The 19,185-nt window shown below is 40.7% G+C and overlaps 1 protein-coding gene and 1 pseudogene across 2 annotated transcripts in view; one reads left to right on the top strand and one right to left on the bottom strand.

Annotated features, from left to right (window-relative positions):
* Window positions 1–1,276, bottom strand: part of LOC103731602 — a 218,703-nt pseudogene extending 217,427 nt beyond the window's left edge.
* The window catches only part of Shisa9 (shisa family member 9), a 317,404-nt gene that overhangs the window by 262,806 nt on the left and 35,413 nt on the right, over window positions 1–19,185 (top strand). The window lies entirely within an intron of this gene.

Genomic DNA, 19,185 nt, shown 5'->3' with positions numbered 1-19,185 from the left:
TAGTTCATTTGTTTTCTGGGATTCGCACCCCCCTTCTTTGTAAGACCTTCTCATATGACTAGTTCCAGCTTCCTGGTTGTTTGCTGAATGAAAAATTGATTTCCTTAGTCCCTCTCCTTGTTCTGGGTTCTTCTAAGAACACAGAACTTTCCCCTTATATCATGCACAAGCTGGCCTCATAGCTGCGCTCCCTCTATCGCTGTAACAGCCCTTGAGATTCTTCTCGGAGTCAAAGTGCTTTGGGTCCATCAGTGGTTCCAGAAGAAATGATGACTGCATGAATTAGGACAGAGAAAATGAAGGTAGAGTTGTTCTGAAGGTTTTCACAATAAAGAAGTGGCGAACATTCAAGGTGATGGATGTATTAATTGCCTCTCATTTCATCATTATACTATGTGGATCAAAAATCACATTATACCTCCTAAATGCATGCAACTAGGTGTCAATGAGAATAAATAGGAAAAAAGAAAGAGGTGATTCTTCCTGTGTTCTAGATATACTGAAGGAGAGATTGAGAAAAGGGAGAGTAAAAGTACTTTGGGAGATGGAAAGTTCTGTGAGTTGGGTGGGACATACCCAATAGTGGGATTCTAAGGTGGGCATCTGCCCAGTCTTGGGTCTACCACTTGCTAGGCAGGGGGTGACATTTGTGTTTGGTTAATCTTGGGATTAGGTCTAGTATTTTTCAGTAGGGGTGCTGAGAATCCTTAGGTGAGACATATCCACCTCATGGTACTTAAGAACAGGACTCCGGGGATGCAGGGGCTGCACAGTGGCAATAGTGGACCCTGAAACATGACTCCTTCTACACTTCCAAGTCTAGAGAGCACCATTCTACCTGGAGCCTCATACATAAAGGACACAAGCAAGAAAGAGCAACAAAGGAGGCCCAAAGCCGTAAAGTGGCAGAATTTAGACTTGGATTTTGAACAAAGATAGTATAAGTTCCCACTCTCTTCTTCCTTACCTCTCTGATTTGTAACCTTATATATCTTTTTAAATCACACTTTAATTTCTCCTTTTTGCTTTTATTCTGCTTAATGTTAAAAACTTGCTCCGTTATGATTTCTTTACTCCGTATTTTATAATCTACCCCTGAGGTTGCATCTAACTTTCCAGAGGTCTTATATAGTATCCGGGTGTGCTTGGGCAGGTTTGGCCTTTGATCATTAGTTCCAGGGCTTCTGCTACCCAGGTAGGTTTTCGGCTGCTGTGCGTCATCCGTCCTCACTCTTGCAGGGTACTCATTTGGTCTCTGATTATATGATCCATACATCTTCCTGCTGTGGCTTCTTGTCCTGATTCCAAGGCCTGTCAATCCCAAGCCATCAGAACCTGGGTCTTACCACTCACACCTTAATACAGTTAATCTCATGGCCCAGTGTTTTTATGCCACTCAGGTTCAAGTGCTGTGAGACCCAGCCCAGGGCAGCTGACGGGGTATATTAGTGCATGAACCAGTGCATGAACACACAGCGTATTAGTTACTTGTATCATTATTGTGTGAAAATGCCTGACAAAAGCAACTTAAGAAAGAAAAGGTTTATTTTGACCCAGTCCATCAAGGTGGGGGGAGTCATAGCAGCAGCTGGTCGCATGGCATCTGCAATCAGGAAGAAGAGAGGGATGAATACTCAAGTTCAACTAGCTTTCTCCTTTTTATTCAGTCCAGGGAGAAAATGTAGGGAAGGATTCCACAAGCCTTTAGGGTGGGTCTTCTCATCTCAGTTAACTGAATCAGGATAATCTCTCACAGGCTTTCCCAGAGGCTAACTAATCTAAATAACCCCTCACAGACGTTTCTAGAGGCTTGTCTCCTAGGTGATTCTAGATTCTGTCAAGTTGATGATTACCACACCACACCATCACCACAGTGAGGGTTCTAGATTCAGTCCAAGCATGGCCCCTCCCACTTACATATAAAAAGGGGTGCCCAGTTCATCTATGAGCTGGCTTTTTGACTCACCACCATTTTTCCCACAAGCAAAATATAATTGCAGGCTTATTGTTATATTGTAACCTCACTTGGAGGAGTGGGTGGTAGGGTGGGCCGAAGCTCAAGGCAGATAATGGCCTCATAGATCTGCAGCCCTCAGATCACCCACATCTCTTCTTTCGTTCTGTTGTTGAGACAATATGTGAGCTGTGATGCTGACTTGATGTTATTCATCTTTGTGGGCTCCAAAGCTGAGCAGGACATGAGGTTCCAATTATAGCCTCTTTATCCTAATTTTTGATCTTTGAGGGCCCGGGGCTGGAGATCCTCCTCATCTGCTAACTGGGGAAAGTTTGATTCTCTTTGTATTATTTTTTTTCTGCCCAGCCCACCATTTGGGAATATCTATGATCCACCACCGAACTCTCAGTTGTGTTAGGGAGATGAGGATTATGGAGATTGGCATTTTGTTTCTACAATGGTCAGTGTTCAAGACTCTATCTCAGAGAATGCACAGCATCTCATTTAATTAATGGTTCTTTATTCAAATTTTCCTTTCCTGTAACTCAGAATCCCTCACTCCTTTTGGGCTAGGATTGAAAACACACTGGTTCATCAAATGCTTTTCTATATCCATACTGCATTTGCAAACTCAAAAACCAAAACCAAGAATTGGGCTCTTTTGTAATGTGGTCCCATTATACAAACTTCTAATAGAGACTCTGGCTGTTTATGGGCATCTACACATCAAGTAAGTGTACAAAAATGGGTCAGGGGAAATATTACAGTTAGCTGTTCACATTATTTCACCATGGATGAGTTAGGCATGGTGGTTAGTCAACCTTTTCTTTAAATCTCTGACAGTTCATAAGTAGGCATCCATTTGTGTGATTCCCTTTTGTCGAAAGTCTGTCTTAGAGACTGGATTGGGAGCTCTAGAAGGCAGCACCGAGGTTCATTGCTTCACTGATATGTTCTCAGTGCCTGGGACAATGCCTTACACAGAGGGGATTTCCAAAATATTACTGAATGAATGAGTGACTAATTAGGCTTATTCTGAGGTTCTGTGGAGAGTGGAGAGGAAAAATGTGTTTGAACTTAAATAACTAGTTCATGTATAAGACAGTGGCTATTCCTCTCACAGGGCATTGCCTTTTCTCCCTGTGGTACAGGGTAGATCAGATGCGTGCATAGAGACATAGTTTAGAATTCTGGGGAGCTGGTTCTCGTCTTATCACATTTGCTAGGTGACCATGAGCAAACTTACTCCCTCTGGGTTTTGGTTTCATTTTTGTTTCATCTGTAAAACTTTCAAAAGTACTAGGAGATTCTTCAAGAACACAGTTCTACTATCTCCTAAAGAAGCTTCCACCTCTTATTGAGGACCTCACGTTTTACAAGTTGCTTCCTCCAATCATATTCCCAGACCCTGACACAGCAGATGGAGCTGGTGCCACCCACGACTGACAGATGAGCCTCATTTACAGTTCTCAGCATTTAACCACTTGACTACTTGGCAGAATCATGTAGCTCTGAGATGCTGGGAGAGCCCACTCCTTCCCCACCAACACAGACCACATCCCACTTCCGTACTTCTGATCATGCCAGGATCTAAGAACATGGAACAAAGATGTCAGTCCCAGGTGTGTGAGACTTTAGAAGCACATTTGGGTATAGCAGTATTGGCCAGACAGAAGGAGATGCTGGGGAAGATTGTCAAACATTAGCTGACTTGGTCTACTTCCAGGTCCACCTTCTCAACAGCCACTTGGTTTCTTTTTTTCTGTCCTATTCAGTAATAATATCTATAATTCTAGGTATAACTTATATAAAGATGGCTTAAAAATCAAAGTATAGTTTTCCTGTTTCAGTTGTGGCTTTTAAGGCTCAGATAACAGTAATGGCATCTCTCACCTCCCTGACATTGCTGATTGCTATATCCTAGGCATAAACATCTTTGTATGCCTATTTTATTCTCACCACACTGCTAATGTAAGTAGGTCCTATGATTATGATTATAATTGAGGAACTAGAGAAATTAGACATGTTAAGAAATTTATGCAAAGTCATACAGATACTAAAGGCAGAGCCGGAACTCACACCAAGCACAGCCACACCCCCTTTTCTTTCTCTAGTGATTGAGGAAAATGCTGCTTAGCAAGCATGACCCCTGTCCTTGGCCCTGACCAGGATCACCTGGGAATAAACATGGGGCTGGAGAAAGCAAAGATTCTCTCTCATATGTCCTATGAATGAATACTATTGAGGCCCACTGTGGAAATCCACAAGTCATAGCCCACATGGAAAATTTAAACAATGTTACAAGGACATCAAATGGAAGCAGGCTAACATTTTCTTAACTGATCTTCAAATTAAGAGATCACCCTCTACTGCTTCTTCTTGGTAGGAGACTGTGGTAAGATATTGTCTTGGGAACAGGGCTGGGTTAGTGGAACAAGACTTGAAATTCCTACTGTTGTTGTGTGAGCCTTTTTCTTTGATTTGGAATTAACTTGAGGCATTTGAAGGATATACAGCGTGAGAGAGACTCAGGTAGATAGAAAAATGCTGTGGCTCTAGTAAAAAGAAGATCTCTGATCAATTTTGCTCTTAGATTTCCCAGAAAAGTATGGGTTTTAGCTCCAAAGAAACTCATGCCTAGACATTTATAATTTACCTGACATGTTTGTTCATATGATGTGTTTAACACTTTCCATATTTTAACATTCAGCTCCCATGGAAAGGACTATTCAGGGCTTTGGAACAACCAACTCAGCCCTGTTGAGGGATATTCCTCAATGGATCCTCTGTAACAATGCCTCTGTACCAGGTCACCAAAGCTTGGACCAGGCATGGAGGACTCTTATCCTCAAAGCAGCCTGACCACAATTGACCTTTGTGCTTAGAGTGAATAAAGGTAAACTGACCAAATGAGAACATCAACTGTCAAATGTTTGGAGTTGGGAAAAAGAGAGCCTGAACTGGCCTCATGAAACCAGGTGATTGAGACATGCAGTATGCTGACAGATGCAAAATCCCACTCCCAGGAAGCTGATGTGGAGAGTGATCTCCTTTTCAGATGCCCAATTGCTCCTGCTCAGGAGGCAACTGATGGAATCAAGCGTCAAGAGTAATGTTTGGAATCTTGTGGCCAGCATTAAGATTCCTTATTAGAATCTTAAAAAATTTCCTTAGCAGTAACTGTGGGCTAGAGGCATTGTGCTTGGCACTGACCTTATTTCCCTTATTTTGAAGGGAAATAGACATGTTCTTTGCATATTCGGTGGAGGAAGAAAACATCAATTACATAGTCATGCAAATAGATATATGTTATACGATTATGATGGAGACTGTGATTCATTGTTACTATTTTATCATTTTATAATAGCTATAACGATAACTATTATTTAATTAGAACAGTTGAAGGACTGCATTTCCACGAGAAGGTTCAGGAAAGACTTTCTAAAAAGAAAAACAAGGAGAGTCTAATGTAGTGTATGAGAAATCAGAAGAGAAGAAAGAATTCTAAACAAAAAGGAATATGTGTGAATGTTGTGAGGGGAAATAGCATGTACATTTGAGGGTGCAAGTGAGGTCTCAGATTGTTGGGGGAGCTATGTAGGAAAGTGATGTTGGATGTCTGGAGAGAGGATATGTGCTCAAACATATGAGCTCTTGTGTGTGATATAGATTTTGTTTTTCTCTGAAAAGTACAAAGGACGGATGTCAGGTTTATTTAAGGGGATAAGATACAGTTTATTCTGGAGTCAAATATGAGTGACTATGGCCCAGGGTAAGGAAGTGGCATGCTGGTATGTGTGCACTTGTGGGAGGTTCATGGATTGAGAGTTCAAGAAGAGAGAAATATCCTTGGCTGCAGTAGGAAACACTGGTGGTTTAGTCTAGAAAGAAGGAAATGGGAAGTAAAGAGTGACTCTTGGAAATACTTTGAAAAGTGAATCAGGCATTCCAAGCTGCCTTCTGAAGATTTATGTTTGTACCCATAGATTTGGGCTGATCTCAGCTTGCTCAGAGAAAGTTTGTTTTTATAGTGGACAACAGTCAATGCAGAAGCTAAAAACTGGTCAAAGTGTTGGGAGTGTGTCTGTGAGTTCTCAACCCTAAGTGGAACAGCTCTATCAGACTCCTCCTACCATAGGCCAAGGCACAGGGAACATCACAGAAAAGGAGGCAGAAAGAATGTAAGAGCTGAAGGGTGGGAAGAGTGCTGTGAAACGCTGTCTTCTGGCCATGACGTGGCTGAGGCACTCGTGAGCTGTGGTAACCCACAAAAGACCTGCACAAGATCAAACCAATCAAAATTCCAACATGAACGGGGGCAGGAATTACAAGGCTTCACCCCTAACTGAGAAGCTATTGGCAGTTGATGGGTGCTGTGGAAGGACAATCATTCTTTTCGGAAGATATGGGCACTGGTAGGCTGCCCAAGCTCCAGAGGATGACTCCACACTCATGCACAGTACGAACTGGACTCTAAAAGGGGTTATTAAAGTAAAAAGAGAAAACATGAAGTTGGGAGGGGTATGTGTTGAGGGCGCACAGGAAAGTTAGAAGGGAGGAGGAGGGGGTGGATATAATCATGTTTCATTGTATACATGTATAAAATTCCCAACAAATAAATTGCTCAAATAAAATAAAACATCCTGTGATAGGTGTTTCAGGATGGGGTGTGGGAGAGTCATAGCACATAGAATTCCTTTAAGGGAATTAGTAAAGAACTGGGAGGGATGTTAGGTAGACTTGAGAGAAAAGCTTTCCTATGTACTCAGTCATAAGTACGGTGCCATGTGGTGTGAGAGACTGATGTTGGGAGGGCAAGAAACACCCCTGGAGGCAACGTGCAGGACATCATGCTGGAATATTAGCAATCACAGAGAAGCATAGAGAGAAAATGATTGATTCTGGCATATCCTAGTTTGACAATGAGCTTTATCTAAGTTGCCTTAGTATTTGTGAGTTTTCCTTATGCTTCTGGGAATATTTTGCCAGGTGTTTTTTATAATGAGCGTGCTGTATGAAATGAATATTGTGGTTCCTGTATTCTATACTTTGTAATTCCTTTTTGGGGGGGAAATGTTACACACGAGGACAAAGCATTTCATCATATTTACCCCTCCATTCCTATTTTGTGTCACGTTGTTTGTTTTTATTTGTAGGTCAGAGATCCTTTGGACATTATTCATCTATTTTGAGACAGGGTTCTCACTGCCCTGGAACGCACCAAGTCAGTCAGCTTGGGCAGTGAACCCCATGGATCTGCCTGTCTCTGTTCTACCAGTGCAGAGATTATAAGCATGAACCACCACACCACAGTTGGCCCTTTATATAGGTTCTTGGGATTGAATTCACATTCTCATGCTTACACAGCAAGGACTTTTTGGACTGAGTTCTTTCCTAGCCCCTCCTCTTGTTTTATAGATAGGGAAAAGAGCAATCAGAGAGGCTAATGCACCCACTGGACGTCATGTAGCCAAACCTCCATACGGAACCTATGGTGTAAGGCCATCCATTTCCAAGTGGTTTAGAAATATTTAGCTGCAAGAAGACCCTTTTCTTTCTTCTTTAGCTCTGGACCCAGACAGCTTGTCTTCTTATTTCCCAGCAGTTCTGAGTCTGTCTAGTACTGGTGACGCTCCACTGGCAGCTTCTACCTAAGCTTAGCCAAACGTCTTTACTGGTGTACAGAGAACAAACAAGCAAGCCAACAAACTGAAACCCTGATGCAGGATTGTCTGGTGGTTATTCCAAGCCCTGTGTCAATTGTCTTTGCTACAGACTTTGTGTGAATCATTCACATACCACCTCATATCCATGTGAGAAGTCAACTGCTATTGCAGGATCAGTGAAGTGTCCTTGCTCTGTGGGTAAGCCAAGCCCAGTTTTATCATTTGTTTTATTGCCTTGCATTATTTTTTTGTTATTGTCATTTACTGTCCAAGGAAAGAAATGGTCCACAAAAAAGATTTATTCACTTCACACATATTCCAAAAAGAATAAAATAATTGAGAGCAGCCCAAATGGCTATATTGCTAAGCCAATATACTAATCCCCATGCATTTTGCTTCAGGTAATATCTGACTTTTCGGGAAAATACCTTGAATTTTGCCTGCTACAAATCAGGTATCTGGAAAACCGTCTCCTTTTCTCTTTCTTTCCTGCATTAGAATGAAGTTTCCATGTAAGAGGCTAGGGCAGGCGCTGGGATTGGAGTGAAGGAAAATGAACATATTCCCTGATCTCAAAGGGGTGTGGAAAAAGGAGTGAATAAGGAAGAGAAGATGCTGCACTGAATCATGTGTCCTTCAAACCCACATTTAGAAGTTTCTAGGCCCTGGTGTCTCTGGTGGTGACCTTATCTGGGAAGAGGGTCATTGCAGATGCAGTGAGTTGAAAGGAGTCCAACTAAAGCAGGGTGGGCCACTCATTTAATGATGCTGCTGTGTTTAATGAGAAAAGGAAGGGCATGGCATGGGAAGGTGAAAGCTGACCTCCATAAGCCGAGGAACACCCAGGCTGCCAGCTAGCCGGATTCTCCCTCACAATCTTCAGAAAGAATTATCTCTTGCTCACATCTTGATCTCAGATTTCTGACTCTCAGAACCAGAAGTTGATAAATTTCTGTAGTTAACACCACCCAGCCTGTGGTAATTTATTACATAGACTTAGCAAGCTAATTGAGGAATTTACAAGAGTAGTTAGCATGTCACTCAATAATGGAGATATGCTCTAAAAAGTACATTATTAGCCTTTTTGCCATTATGAAATATCATTGTGTGTATTTTTACAAGCTAAGATGACCACAACAGCACTAAGTGATGCCTTATAAGACCACCACCATATAAGATCCGCCACTTATGGAAACATTGTACAGAGCAAAAGTCTTTAGTGGTAGTATGGAAGGTAGACAGGTCTTTCTGAGCATGTGACATTTAAGCTGAGAAATGAAAGATGATTCAGTATTAGTTTCACAGACATAAAGGAAAGCATTTTACAGAAGAAAATGACATTTTTAAAAATATGTGGTTAATTATTACTTTGCAATTTACAAGTGTGGCCATCTAGTATCTAATCCCATAACACATTAACACTTGAAATGAAGAAGGCCAAATAGACTGGCTTCTGTTCTCACTGAGGCTGATGAAGGAGTCAAACAGTGATGGGACAAATGGAGACCATAGAATAAGAGCAGTCAGAGGGGAGGATGCAGGGAAGGAACATAAAGAAAACCATAGCGCTCTGAGGCTGACAGAGCCAGTGTCCACCTCTAATACCATCTCATGAAGTCAGTGTCCACTGCTAATACTGTCTCATGAAGCTGGCTGGAATGGCAGTTGTGGGGATTAAACAGTCCTTGGTACTTATAGTAATGGTTCTGAGCCATCAATGCAGAGTTAAGTACCTGTATTCGTCCATTTCCTTTTGCTATAACAAAATACCTGAGACAGGGTAATTTATAAAGGAAAGATGATGATTTAGCTCATGGTTTTTGAGGCTGAAAGCTGAGGATTGAGCAGTTGTATGTGGCAAAGGCATCATACTGTGTCAGAACGTGTCAGGAAAGTAGAAAGGCAAGTAGGTGGCAAAGCAAAAGGGACAGACCCCTACTCTCAAGGTAACTATTCCAGTTCCATGAGACCTTCATTATCTGTCCTAATGTTTTAATCATCTTCTCGGGGTCCCATGACCTCTCAACAGCATTACACTGAGGGATAAATTCCAATATACATTTCAGGGGTAATCCAGCACATTCCAGTGACAGTAGCCCTGCATAGACCATCTGTTTTAGAAGTGATAACAACTCACTATAACAATACAAGCTGCATGGTAACTTTGAATTCCTTAAACATACACACAACGATACTTCAAATTAAAATTGAATCCCACTTCTTGTTTTTGCTATTTTGTCTTTTTTGGAATATAGACAAAGCAGGTCCTATATTTTGTAAAGCCAACTTAGGCAGCCCTCTCTGACACTTAAAAATGCTTATTTATGTGTATGCATATTTGTGTGAGTTTTAATGCACCTAATGTGTGTAGGAGCATGGAGAAACCAGGAGAGACTGTCGGATCTCCTAGAACTGGAGTTTCATACAGGTGGTTGTGAGTTGCAGTGTGGGTGCTGGGAACTAAACCCAGATCCTGTACAAGAACAGTAAGCTCTCTCAGCCAAGCCGAACCGTCCCTCCAGCCTCTCTCTTGCACTTTCATGAATGCCTTTGTTTTGATGTACCACAGTGTTCACGGTACTGATTATAACTCTCTTTTTGGTCACACTGATGATATACCTCCCACTCTGCACTGTCTTCTACATGGAGCACAACTTGAGACATTGAAATGAATCTCTGTTCCCCAGAGCCTACATAAAAAGTACCATAATTGAACATTAAATAAATATTTAACGACTCTAGCTTTGAAATATTGCCATCCTAAATGGTCAAAATAAAAATAAATGTTTTCATTTAAAGATATAAACCCACGGGAAACACAAGCTGCTCATTGCCAAAGGTTTTACTATTACGTATTTATATTTTTTTCCTCCATGGTCTCTCTGCTACTGAGATTCAGTAAGATGGATTTAATTTACTTTTTATGTGAAAATTTTCTGGTGGGAGCATAGCTTGCTATTTCTTTTTTGACAAATTCAGAGTAATTTTGGGTTGCATTTTTTTCTTGCTTGTGGCCAGAGACAAATCTCAAATCTACAAATCTATGTGGTATTTTAAGCTATATAATTTTCAGGTTTTACTCTTAAAAGGATGCTGGCATAAAGGCTTAGAAGGTTAGAAAGGATAAACAGCTAAAAGCCAGAGTTCTGTTCTGAGTTTTGAATGTCCATTCTTTCTTGTTGTTATTGTGTTATAATAATGGCCGGAGAGTTAGTGCCAACAGGGACATCTAACCCTTCTTTCTCAGGGGTCCAGTTTTGATATAACTGAAAAAAAATCTGGAATGTGTCCAACACACACTTATAACCACATTGCTGTTTTGATTTCCTGGTTAACTGGAGAAATAGAGCTTTAGCTACTACAGGGGGAATGCTTATAATGATTCAGGTATGATACTAAACATGGTCTACACACTGTCTGCAAACTCCACAGTAATTTCATGAGGTTTTGTAGTGGCATAACAGCTAGAACTTGTTCATGAAGTACAATTCCTAGAAGATCAGAAATACAGACGTATGTGCAGAGGAAGAAATGCATGACCCAAACGAAGAGGCAAGGGCACCAGGCACTCCACAGGAAGCTGGGAGGGGCTGATTGGAAACAAAGAGGTGTGGATCTACACAGGGTTTTTCTCCTCTAACATGGAAACCATAGGAAGAATGAAGAGACTCAAGGCAGGAAAATTTCTGTCCACAAAGAAGGTTCAACCATACAAAAACCCAGCATAGAACTGGGGAAATGGGCAGCCGGCCCCAACACTGGCTGAGGAACTGTTGGCAGCTGATCACTGCTGGGTGAAGGAGAGCTGATATTTTTTAAGGGAGTGACTCTAGATAGGCTGATTACACTACAGTGGTTGAACTTGCACCGAAGGACATCTGGGTACAGAAACTTCCAGGTAGAGTCTTCAAGTGCTCCCTGATCCAGTCTAGCAGCAGCCTGGCTTAGTGGAGGAAACATCAATTTTTCATGACTCAAACCTGGAAGAAAGTTCCAATGGTGTTATAACAGGCTATGTTTATTGAGGCAAGTCACACAACCTGTCTGAGCTTTGTCCTCCCCTTCTCTATGTATATTCTTGTGAGGATGCAGATGTGTGTGTGTGTGTGTGTGTGTGTGCAGATGTGTGTTCAAGGGTGTGCATGTGGAATCCAAATAACAACTTGGGGTGTTGTTCCTTAGGTGCCATTCACCATTTTATAAAGATGGGGTCTCTCGTTGACTTGGAACTTGCCAAGTAAACTAGACTAGCTGTCTAGTGAGCCCCAGTCTTTGCTTCCTGTGCTGGGATTACAAATGTGTACCACCATGCCCAGATTTTTATGGGGGTGCTGAATATAGAACTCAGGTTCTCACACTCGCATGAGAAGCACTTTACCAAGTGAGTTATCATACCAGTCCCTCTGTCTGAGCTTTGAACTCCTTATCTATAAAATAATACTGCTGGGCATGGTGGCACATGCCTTTAATCCCAGCACTCAGGATGCAGAGGCAGGTGGATCTCTGAGTTCAAGGCCAGCCTGGTCTACATAGTGAGTTCCAGGACAGCTGGGGCTACAGGGAGACCCTGTCTCAAAAAGACCAAATAATAATAATAATAATAATAATAATAATAATAAATACTACAATGCTTAGAGAAATGGTAGTAACATGTTTTTGCATGGTTACTGTGCCTTTTTGTTTAGTCTTAGGGATTATATGACTTTCGTCTGAGTTGGACTGTGGTATCCATGTAGTTAGGAGAAAAACTGAGTCGAATGAAGTGGGAGGGAACTCATTCCATCCTGCTGTGTAGTAGGTTCTGAGGTAAGACCTAAGCTCTTGGGCTATGTGGTACCTCAGAGTCATGTAACCAATTAGGCAAACATTTGGTCAGATTACATCATCTTTCTGTGTGTGTGAGTATGTGTACAGGTACAGATGTATGTGTAGGTGAGTGGAAGCCAGAGGTTGAAGCTAAGTGTCTTCCTCAGTCATTCTTTATCTGATTTTTATTCGACAAGGTCTCTCACTGCACCTAGAGCTCACTGATTCAGCTAGACTGACTGACCAGTGCATCCAAGGAACCCTCCTGTATCTACCTCTCCAGCATTGTTATGTGTGTTTTAGGGGATTGAACTCAAATGTTTTTTAAAAAATATTTATTTTTTTATTGTATGTGTATGAGTATATTGCCTGCATGTATTTAAGCGCATCCATGCCACGCAATGCCCATGGAGGTCAGAAGAGGGTGATGGATCCTCTGGGACTGGAGTTATGGATGGTTGTTAGCTGTCATATGAGTGCTTGGAACTGAACCTGTGTCCTCTGTGAGAGAAGCCAGTGCTTTTAACCGTTGAGCGCTCTCTCCAGCCCCCAAACTCAAGTCTTCATGCTAATACAGCAAACATTTTTCTGACTAAGCCACCTCCCCAGCTCATACCACTGTTCTTAATTTTCTTAGTTATTCCATGAGAACTCAGGGCTTTTACACTGTGAACTCCACCCAAATCTCCAAACGGAAGCAGGACAGGTCTCCCTGCCCCTAGCATTTCCCTCAACCCATCCATCATTCCTCTACCCAGAGTCTTAAGTTCAGGGTCGGGGGGGGGGGGAGTTGCAGGATGTGATCTTTCTTTCTCCTCTGTTCTGGAACCTCCGAGCATCAGTGCAGCCAGGCTTTCAGTATCTTTTCTTCTCTGGTCCTTCTTCAGCAAGATTCTTGTCAACCTTGTCTCGTGGTTAATATGCTAGAGAGTGGAGATGAAAGAATTTAGGGGAAATATGCCTTCCAAAGACAGTGCCTTCCTAGCCGGACTTAAAATTTGATTATTGTCTGGCTGTAAGACCATTTTTGAATGTCAGAAATTTGGATGTCACAAAGGTAATAAGGAAGTGACTGCCACCATAGATTCCTAGGATCAAACAGCTACATTCCAAGTCATCCCCTTGCTCTCACAGGCTGAAATGTTACACCAAACCTCTCAGTGCCTTGACTTCTTCCTCTGTAAAAGGGTTGAGTTAGACAGTCATAGAATTTCTGGATTAAGTAGCCAAATTAGAATATGGAGAAATGAATGAATCACATCCTATAACCTTTCTGAAAGCATTTATGATGTACAGAGTGTGTTTAACCTTTCTCAGTGTTTATAACCATCACTATGATGATCACCATTTTTCCTTTCTAATAAAGCCTAAGTTCCTAGCCCTGCTGAGGCACCTGAAAAGCATAGACTATCAAGGACGAATTCCATGAAGACAAAAAGAGAAACACACATTTACAATTTGATCTGATTTTTAAAATAAAAGTGACCAAAATATACACTGGGGAAAAATATTTGACAAATGGTGCTTGGGAAACTGAATATTCACACAGAGAAGAATGAGACTGGATCTCTATTTCTCACCCTGTTCAAAAGTTCAGTTCAAAATGTATCAAAGACCTTAATGTAAGACCTGAAGCTTTGAAACTGCTAGTGCAAAACAGAAAACACTTCATCCTACAAGCATAGAGAAAATTTTGTGAAATAGACTCCTGTAGCTCAGGAAATAATAATAAGAATTGACAAATGGGATACTACCAAATTAAAAAAAAACATTTGTACAGCAAAAGAAACAATCAGCAGAGTGAAGAGACAGTGTACAGGATGCGAGAAACTTTTCTGCTGTCTACACATTTGACACAGCATTAACATCTACAATACGCAATGAACTAAAAAGAAAGAAAGAAAGAAAGGAACACTAAAACCCAAGTAATCTGATCAATAAACGGCAAATCAATTGACAAGTTCTCAAATGAAGTATAAATCACCAAAACATGTATGAAAAAAATGTCCAACCTCCATAACCAGCAGAGAAATGTAAATCAAACTACAGTGAGAGTCCATCTTACTCCAAGCAGACTGGCTATCATCAAGAAAACAAACAATAACAAATGCTGGTGTAGATGCTTGAAAAAGTGACCCTTATTCACTGCTGGTAGGAATGGAAACTAGTGTAGCCTCTGTGAGTATAGAGGTTTCTCAAAAAGCTAAAAGTAGAACTACAGTGTGATGCAGCTATACCGCTCCAGGACATGTACATAAGGGGACAGAGGTTAGCATACCACAGAGCGACCTGCACAGCCGTGTTTATTGTAGCACTAGCCACAATAACTAAGGCATGGAATCAACATGGATATCCAATAGTTAAGGAGATAAAGTGTGATATAAATACACAGTAGAGATTCTTTGGGTGCAAAGTAAAGCATAGCTATGTCATTTGCTCGGAAATGGGTGGAACTCCAGATTTTTATGTGAAATAAGTCAGACTCAGAAGGACAAATATTGCATGCTTCCTCCTTTATAAAATCTAGATTAAAAAACATATAACATAAAAGGAGGCTATTTAGGAAGATGAATGGGACCATTGAGAGTAAGGAGACAGGGAACAAGAGAGGCCAATGGGATGTGAATGTGAGCAACATACATGATATATGTGTATGAAATATCACAATGAAATGCATAATCTTATATGAATATATGATAGCAATTTTTAAAAAAATACACAGTCTCCAATCACTATATTCTAGTTGATAAAGTTGTTTCCCATTAAGAATATATAATAAAATAAAATAATGTAATATATCATCATGCAGAGAGATTTCCATAGCTTTAAAACACATAGATCCTGGCATCATACCTTTGTTCAATGAAATGAACTGGGTCATTAGAGACATGGATGATCTTTGGGTCAGGACAGGAAATGTACAAGATGAGCCTGGAGAATATTCTACTTAATAGGAAGTAAAAAACTGTCACCTCAACATAAAAAAGATGAAAGTATGTCCAAGTAACTAATTTAAGTAGCTTCCATTTGCCAAATCTAGGCCAATTTGAAAAAAGTCAAAATGAAGATGGTATGTCAATCCAGTGTATAAGATACATCTCTATGTGTCCATGACAGGAGTAAGCAATTGAGTAGATAAATAAATGGAGATTAAAGAAGAATTCCAAATGATTCATGAATTCTCTCTCCACTGAAGGGGCACAACATCCATTCCTGCTTCTCAGGTATGGACAGTGCATACCCACTTCCTGTGTATGAGTAAAAGATGGGAGGTTAAAAAAAGGGGGGGCAATAGAGCAATTTTATAGTAGTGAAATCTGACAAACACTTCTACCTGGTTTACCTAATAAAAGTGAGCATCCACAATGATGTCATCACAGTACGACATGCCCTTGACGTGTTATGGTGACAATGCCTCTCTGCCTCTGTGCTTTTCTTACCCCAAGCCAATAACCTCAGTTGAATCATGAGAAAGATGTGAGACAAATTCCATTTGAGTGGCACTCCATGGTATATCCAGCTATGCTCCTTGAACTGTTAAAGTCATCAAAAACACAGTCTAAGAAATTGTCATGGCCAAAGGAGCTGAAGGAAATGTGACTAAATTCAATGTGGTGTCTAAATAAGATTCTGGAACAGAAGAAAATGGTACTTGGTAAAAATTATGGCAACCTCAATGAAGTGTGAGCTCTAGTTAGTAACCTATCAATAGTGGTTTATTAATTATAATACACATACCAAAATAACACGTTAATATTAGGGAAGCTGGTCTTAGAGCAATACTGGCAGTGTTGGTACCAGCTGTGAAGTATTCCAGTAGACTTAAAAAGGTTCTATAAAAAATTAACAGGGACTAGGGAAATCTCTCAGTAAAGTGCTTACCAGACTTACCAGACAAGCATGAGGACTTGTGTTCATCCCTGAGTTCCTAAAATGGGCTTGGCCGTGTGATACTGTAATCCCATTGCTGGGGAGATGGAGACAGCAAGATCCCTGAGACTCACTGGTCAGCCAGTCCAGCTAAATCAGCGAGCTTCAGGTTCAGTGAGACACTGTTTCAGAACATAAGGTGGAAATCAGTTGTGGAAGACACCTGACATTGGTCCTTGGCCTCTACATGCACATGTTCATCTGCATACAAACACGGGTGTATACACACATGTAGGTTAAAATATATCGCCCCATGCCAACCTCCCTTAGTGTTTATAGAATAACTAAAGAAGACAGCATGTGTGAAGTTGTTTCCCAAGTGTCCGCTAGGTGATATGTCCTCAAAACATCATGCTCTGATCTTCCAGTACCTTTCTGTGCAGTTCCTCTTTGTAATATTTTTTGAGGGGAGAGGCTCTTTGTGTTGTCATTCTTCCCAAATAAGCCAAACAGGCATAGTTTCTGATAGTCATTTGTCTTTTCTGCACAAAAAAACTCAGAGCATCCTCTCAGAGTTTGTAACTGAGTATTTTTTACCCTAACTGACCTAATCTGAATTGCATTCACCTTATTTCTATTGACTGACTAAGATATACCACATAATAATGATACTTACATGGCGGCTACCTTGGTGCAAGGCTAAAATGATTATCAGATACAGGAGGCCCCTTTCTGTCTTAGGAGGAGGGTACACAGGTGTAAAGGGCTTCTTGCTGATGGATGTTCTTGATGGAATGTAGCTGGCATCACAGAACAGCAAGTATTCTGTAGTTGTTCCTAAGGGTTCTAATGAGTTGTGAAATTATAAAGAGATGGAGAAAAATTTCTTCTTGCATTGGATAGAGAATATGTTTCTACAGGAGTACTTAAGCTGTCTCTGTGGCTGAGGTGTGACTAGAAGAGAAATCACTTAAGAATATATGTTGCTTTATTCTTAAAATCTTCTACAGTCATAACTATACAAAAGAAATTGTATAAGCATATATAGGTATATGTGTAAATATGTATTTATACATACAGATACATATATACACACACATGCACACGTATTTTCTTTTTCAGCTCAGCAAAAGCATCATTTGCAGACTGTAACATAAATCTTGCTCACTCGGCACTCCCCCTCACCCTGCACTTCCGTTTTCTTGCACACCAGCCTATCTGCATTTTTGTTTCTCCTTTGCTCGATCTATTTTGAGGAAAACTCAACAGAACAATGGGACCATGAGTCTGGCCTATCTTTCTGTCTAGGAAAATGAAAATAACATTTTAAAACCCAGCTACAAAAGTCTGTTCAATAAGTCTTGCTGGCTTCCCTGAGAGTGGGAATTTTAATATTTCTGAATATTCGATGCCTGGAAGCTAGCACAAAATGGCTATCTAAGTCTCCCAGAAATTTACTTCTTGAGAATGTGAAAGCAGGAACATGACTCTGGGGCAGCCTCATTTCTTCTTTTGAGACAGATGGCTTTGGTGGGTCCTCTCAGTCATGCCTCCTTATATTCAATAACCACTCAGTGCCCTTGAGGTAGCACAAGACTTAGCAGAAATAATCTAAAAGCAAATACTCTGTAATGGAATATTAAGCATTCGGTTTAATAATATAAAAGCTGTCCCAAGATGTCCTATAAGGAACATTTCTACAGTTTTTTCCCCCTTTAATGAAACAGTTAGCATTTCTTTTGGCAAGTCTAGAATAGGATTTGAATATAGCGATGGGGGTCTGGGATGTAGGGACAAAGAGATGGAAGGAATAGGTTCACTTGTGGGGGTTACTTTGAGGGTGTCAGTTCTAAATGATAATTTAGTGTTTGAGATTTATTTCAAGGGTAGCAAAAAGCAGACCTGAGATTGAGTCATTAGTTAATTAGTTTACCAATGTCCTTAGGCTTTTTAAAGTACTACTCAGTCAATGTTTTAAAGTTTTATCTTACTTTTAATTGACACATAATAGTTGTATATATCTAGGGGGCACAGCATGATGATTTGATTCATGTATACACCATTCAGCGATTAAATGATTGTGGTCAGCATATCAGTCATCTCAAACCATTTATCATATCTTTGTGGTAGGAACATGAAAAAATCCTTTCTTTTAGCTTTTTTGGAGATAGACTTTACATTATTGTTAGCAATAGTCACCCTACTATTCAATAAGATACCAACTTAGTCCTTTTATTTAATTGTAAAGCATCCGAATTTATTTCTTCTATTTGCCTTCAACTTTGTACCCATTGACCAAGCTCTCTCCCTTCCTTTTTTTCCTCACCCTCACCAAATGGAAAGTTTCTACTGCAGCTCAGTAGCAAGCTAAGGGGCAAGAGTTTTACAGTCTTGATATAGGCTTAAGCCCCATCTTCTTCACTAAGGCTCTAGGAGTAGCAAATTCTGGTCAGCTCCAGATGCCTCAAACAAATCAAAACACTTGTAACGCTGGAAATCTATGTTGTGATAGATCCCTAAAGCATTCTAGCTCTGAAGAAGGATGCTGCTCCTCCCGCAGCTTCTCTGTGTAGATGTGATGCTGATTCTTTTATGAGGAGGAAAGATCTATACATGCCAGGTCAAGCCACTTCAGGGCCTCCTAGCTCCTTGACTTCTATAAATCCAAGCAGAAAATCTCAAATGGGACATCTTGATTCAGACTGGATCACATGCCCCCTTCTGTCGCAATCACTATGAGAGAGAAGGAAGTATTCTATTTGGTCTTGTTTGAGTTATATGCTCGCTTCAGCGACTGATGATAGTATTGGGGTCCTTACCACCTCCAGTCATACTCCTCTGGTTTCAAATGCCAGCTGGTGCATCTCTAGGTAAGAGGGCAACAGT

The sequence above is a fragment of the Nannospalax galili genome, unplaced genomic scaffold (assembly GCF_000622305.1).
Source record: "Nannospalax galili isolate Female #2095 unplaced genomic scaffold, S.galili_v1.0 scaffold32, whole genome shotgun sequence".
In the NCBI taxonomy this organism is placed as follows: Eukaryota; Metazoa; Chordata; class Mammalia; order Rodentia; family Spalacidae; genus Nannospalax; species Nannospalax galili.
This window is presented reverse-complemented; position numbering and strand designations above follow the sequence as displayed.